The sequence below is a fragment of the Rhinopithecus bieti genome, unplaced genomic scaffold, assembly GCF_001698545.2.
Source record: "Rhinopithecus bieti isolate Rb0 unplaced genomic scaffold, ASM169854v2 scaffold_14002, whole genome shotgun sequence".
NCBI lineage: Eukaryota > Metazoa > Chordata > Mammalia > Primates > Cercopithecidae > Rhinopithecus > Rhinopithecus bieti.
In genome coordinates this window covers 292,913-298,464 of record NW_016807873.1, presented here as the reverse complement: position 1 = coordinate 298,464, position 5,552 = coordinate 292,913, and the positions used below count along the sequence as shown (strand labels likewise).

The 5,552-nt window shown below is 39.9% G+C and overlaps 1 pseudogene across 1 annotated transcript; it reads left to right on the top strand.

Moving 5' to 3' along the window:
- The first annotated feature begins 1,136 nt into the window (after positions 1 to 1,136).
- Positions 1,137 to 2,559, top strand: LOC108536923 (targeting protein for Xklp2 pseudogene; annotated as a pseudogene). The gene has a single exon (XR_001887665.1). The product of XR_001887665.1 is annotated as a targeting protein for Xklp2 pseudogene (transcript).
- The last annotated feature ends 2,993 nt before the right edge of the window (positions 2,560 to 5,552 follow it).

Sequence of the window (5,552 nt, the reverse complement as noted above, 5' to 3'; positions counted from 1 at the left end):
AGGGAGGGAAAGACAAAACATTTATTCCAGGCCAGGTCTTAAAATTCACACTGTACTGTTCCCTGTTCTTATCAGCACCAATAAGAAGAGAACATGCCTTAACGGCAGCCCCACCCAGAGCCTGCTGCATGGCTGCTGTGAGGCTCCCCATGAGTCCATGCAGTCTTCTTCCTCACTGGTGCAGTTGGTGAGGTTTTCTACCCTCACAGCAAAGGGATCCTTAACTATAACTTCACTGTATGCAGGGAAGAGGACAGAATCTGATGTATTGATTGTTCCTCATCTAAACCATGACTTAATCCCTATCTTAGGATTTGACTATCTTTATTTTCTGGTTAAAATTAAACAACAACAACAAAAAAAAGTAGGGGGAGGGGGAGAGTGGTAAGGGACAATAGCAATAGAGATTACGCTGTGCTGACACAGAGACTAAATTCTAATCAGAGTGAAGACCCATATAAAGGGCCAGCTGATGGTTTAAAGGAAGTAACTACATGGAGTCTAATCGAAACATACATGAGTTATGTCTCATTAGCCTTAGTAATATAAGGAAACAATTCTCAACAAAACTGGAGTCCACAGTTGTCAGGTATGCTTTCTCAGGCATGGGTAGCTAAAAGTCTGGAGAAATGGGTTCTCTCCATGCCCAGTAACAAAGCAAGACGGTCTCAGGTTTGACATTAAGAGCAGGTCCCATTGTCAGGCGGTGTCCGCAGCTCACAGCTGAGTTCAGCAATGGAATCGAGTGGAGAATTTGGGAGATACAGGCACAGTCAGAGGCTGGTCACTTGACTTTATCTCCAGACCCTGGTACTTGCGTATTGGATTTGCCTTATGCACCAGTTCTCTCCGTAGCCTGGCCAGCTCCTCCTTTTTCTGCTCTTCCTCCTGTTGTCTGGCCTCCTCCAACTGCTGGGCTTTCTGGGCTTCTACCTCAGCCATTCTCTTCTCCAGCTCCTGCAGCTCCTTGGGTCTCTTCTCAGTAGCCAACTGAAAAGGTTCCTGAACTAGAGAACCAGAAAGGCCCTCAGCAATTGATTTCTTCTCTTTTTTGGGAACAAAGGGCTCCTGAGAGATGACGGTGTTTGGACGAGCCTTGAAGCAAGCTGCTTCTTTCTGCTGACTCAGTTCTTCTTCCAGCTGGTGCTTCCAAGTTTGTGCCTTCAGAGCACCTCTTCTGTCAGTCTCCAAGCAGAACTGTTCAATATGGGTCACATTCTTTACCTTCTTCTCTGGCAGATTAATGAAATGAAAGCCAAGAGATGTGCCACTCCTATAATCATCGATGAAATTCTACCCTCTAAGAAAATGAAAGTTTCTAACAACAAAAAGAAGCCAGAGGAAGAAGGCAGTGCTCAAGATACTTCTGAAAAGAATGAACCTTCCCCAGAGAAAGCCAAGGGTAGACACACTGTGCCTTGTATGCCACCCATAAAGCAGAAGGTTCTAAAAAGTACTGAGGAGCAAGAGCTGGAGAAGAGTATGAAAATGCAGCAAGAGGTGGTGAAAATGCAGAAAAAGAATGAAGAATTCAAGAAACTTGCTCTGGCTGGAATAGGGCAACCTGTGAAGAAATCAGTGAGCCAGGTCACCAAATCAGTTGACTTCCACTTCCGCACAGATGAGCAAATCAAACAATATCCTAAGAACCAGGAGGAGTATAAGGAAGTGAACTTTACATCTGAACTACGAAAGCATCCTTCATCACCTGCCCAAGTGACTAAGGGATGTACCATTGTTAAGCCTTTCAACCTGTTCCAAGAAAAGAAAAGAACATATGATGAAACAGTTTCTACATATGTGCCCCTTGCACAGCAGGTTGAAGACTTCCATAAACGAACCCCTAACAGATATCATTCGAGGAGCAAGAAGGATGATACTAACCTGTTACCCTCCAAATCTTCTGTGACCAAGATTTGCAGAGACCCACAGACTCCTGTACTGCAAACCAAACACCGTGCACGGCCTGTGACCTGCAAAAGTGCAGCAGAGTTGGAGGCTGAGGAGTTCGAGAAACTGCAACAATACAAATTCAATGCACGTGAACTTGATCCCAGAATACTTGAAGGTGGGCCCATCTTGCCCAAGAAACCACCTGTGAAACCACCCACTGAGCCTATTGGCTTTGATTTGGAAATTGAGAAAAGAATCCAGGAGTGAGAATCAAAGAAGAAATCAGAGGATGAACACTTTGAATTTCATTCCAGACCTTGCCCTACTAAGATTTTGGAAGATGTTGTGGGTGTTCCTGAAAAGAGGTACTTCCAATCACCTTCCCCAAGTCACCAGCCTTTGCATTGAAGAACAGAATTCGAATGCCCCCCCAAAGAAGATGAGGAAGAGGACGAACCAGACTTGATAAAAGCTCAACCTGTGCCACATTATGGGATGCCTTTTAAGCCCCAAATCCCAGAGGCAAGAACTGTGGAAATATGCCCTTTCTCCTTTGATTCTCGAGACAAAGAGCGTCAGTTACAGAAGGAGAAGAAAATAAAAGAACTGCAGAAAGGGGAGGTGCCCAAGTTCAAGGCACTTCCCTTGCCAGTTAGTTATCTTTAGTAAGATTTTGTCATTTATGTAAAACTTTGCTGCCTCCCAGGCCTAATGTATAAGCCAGAAGGAACTCAGTTTTCCAGAAATTAAGGATCCCATTTTCACCTAAAATATTGGCTTTACTCTCACGTTCTCTTGATTAACTTAGCCAGTGATTTTCTTCCTACCTAAGCATGCAAGAAAATAAAACAAAGGGTAGAACACAAAAATCCCTGTAAATTTTCTAAAGCCAAATTTTATAACCCCTGTCATATAACTGCTTAACCGGTTCCTTTCTGCCCCAGTCAGATATAAGAGGCTTCTAACTGTATCCAAGCCAGTTAATTCCCAGATCAAATCCATTTCTGAACGCAGCCCAGTTTTTGTCACAACTTCCAAACCCAGTTTGGATCAGAACTTTGTTTAAAGGAACTCGGAGACCTCTAAACACAAATCTGTGGAGTTTGGAAATCTGAGAGCTTAGCCACAATCCGCAGTCACTCTGGAGATCAACGGACACAAGCGGGTCCTGCAAGTACTTTGCTTGTTCACTAAGAGCTCTTGGGGGTCGCTAGAAGCTCCACTTCAGATTCTGCTTCTGACATCATTTGCTAAACTAAAAACTTCAGCCAAATTACATTTAAAGAAGTTTAACTGAGCAATGAATGATTTCGCGAATCGGGCAGCCCCTAAAATCACAGCAGATTGACAGACACTCCAGCACAGCCACGTGGTGGAAGAAGATTTATAGACAAAAAAAAAAAAAAAAGGGAAATGATGTACAGAAATAGAAAGTTAGGTACACAACACTGGATTGGTTACAGGTTGGCGTTTGCCTTATTTGAACACAGTTTGAAAACTCAATAGTGTATGAATGATTGAAATATGGCCACTGAGATTGGCCAAGACTCAGTTATTGTTACAGGCACATACTCTTAAGTGAGGTTTTCAGTTTTGTCTACCTACTAAGGTAGGTTGCAGTTCATCCACAAGGACTCAAATATAAAAGTACGAAGTCCTTCTCAGGCCATATTTAGTTCGCTTTAGCATGCTGATTGTTATGAAAATGTTTGTAAAAGTTTGGTTTTGAACAAAAAACTTATGAAAAAAACTACAAAAGTCATTATTTGATGTACTTCCTGCACATGCCATTGCTCCCTGTGCTGAGGTGCTGGCTGAGCTACTTAAATCATCCTTTGTTTGGAGTTTCTGCTTCTTTTCTGGTTAGGTATTGGAGAAGTATAGTTGAGGACTGCAATTCCCTCCTTTCCACATGTCTATTGTTCTGCGAGAATTAGGTAACCAAATGTGACATATACAGAGAACACAAAATATGTAGGTAATTTATTTTGACTTCTGGTTTCAAGCATTTAATGAGAAGAAGTGGAATCAGTTTTATAATGAAGAACTATGCATGTTTTTAATTGAGAGTATAAAGTCCTAACTTTCTCTATGCCTTTGAAGACAAGTTGATATAAATATAAATTCAGAAAATTGTGTTTTGTAGCTGAAATGATGAAATAAAAAGACAAAATGATTATTTTACAAACATCATGGAAAGGCTGATATTACAAGATCGGTTAGAACCCTGTGGCCATCACTCACACAGGACACTCTAGAAAGTTATACAACTGGCCGGGCGCGGTGGCTCAAGCCTGTAATCCCAAAAAAAAAAAGAAAGTTATACAACTATGAATTGAAGCAACAGGGATGTCTGTGAGCAATTAGATAAACACTTTACTATACAGTTATTTTCATATATAAAAATTCAGCAGACTGCTCCCTAATTTTTTCTGATAAAGAAAGATATATATTCATGAGGGACACACATATTTGTAGCTCTTCTGTCCGTGTAACACCGAGGAAATTGTTTTCCCTTGCGTACCTCGGTCTCCTTATTGAAAATGAAAATATATCTTTCATATTAAAGGATTCTTTCACTGGTAAATAATATAGTGTCTCTTTCTGATACTCAAAAGCCTCTAATAATAATAGTATAATTTGAGTTTTATAATAATTACCTGTTTTTATTAAGTCCTAACAAATCTATTGTAAAAATAACAGGTGTAAATGTAAACAATTATGTGAGTTCTAGAATCAAGTAATCTTAACATTGGGAACAGCTTTCCCAGGAACACCCAGTCTATATTTCTACAATTTAGCAAACATGTCTTTGAATCTTGGTTTTCCAAGGTACCAGAAATTCAGACATTCTCTCAAAAACATTTCCTTCCCTTGGAAAATATCTTATACTGTCTTATGTATTGAATAATGAAGGTTTTAGTTTCAGTAACTCTACTGTTAATGTTTTATAAAATGATTGAAATACACTAGAGGTAACTGCTGAATTTGCAGATAAACAAATTTAGACACAGTTTCTCCTCCCATACACTTTATATTCTATTTGGAATGATAGAATAAAAAAAAAGTCATAAAATTGTGTGAAAAGATTTTATAAAGGAAAGACTGCAATGCTAGGGGAACATTCTATGAGGATAATAGAAAGTATACCAGCAACATTGATAATAAAAGCAAAACCTGAATGATGTGCAGAAATAGGTCAAGAGATGAAGGGAAAAGGAAGACATGGAAAGAAAGCAAGTAGAGTAGTAATGACAGTTCAGTTCCCAACACTCCAAGTTTTGTCTGGCAGGAAGAAGTTGAATACAGAGGTAGATTTCTGTAGAGAACTAATTTAGAATTAAATATTCTACGTTGGAGAGCCAGAGAAAAAAGTTGAGCTAGGAAGATATGTTATTAGACTTCCTTAAGGAAGAAGCAGCAATAAAAAATGATAAAGGGGATATCACCACCGACCACACAGAAATACAAACAACCATCAGAGAATACTATAAACGCATCTACGCAAATCAACTAGAAAATCTAGAAGAAATGGATAATTTCCTGGACACTTACACTCTCCCAAGACTAAACCAGGAAGAAGTTGAATCCCTGAATAGACCAATAGCAGGCTCTGAAATTGAGGCAACAATTAATAGCCTACCCACCAAAAAAAAGTC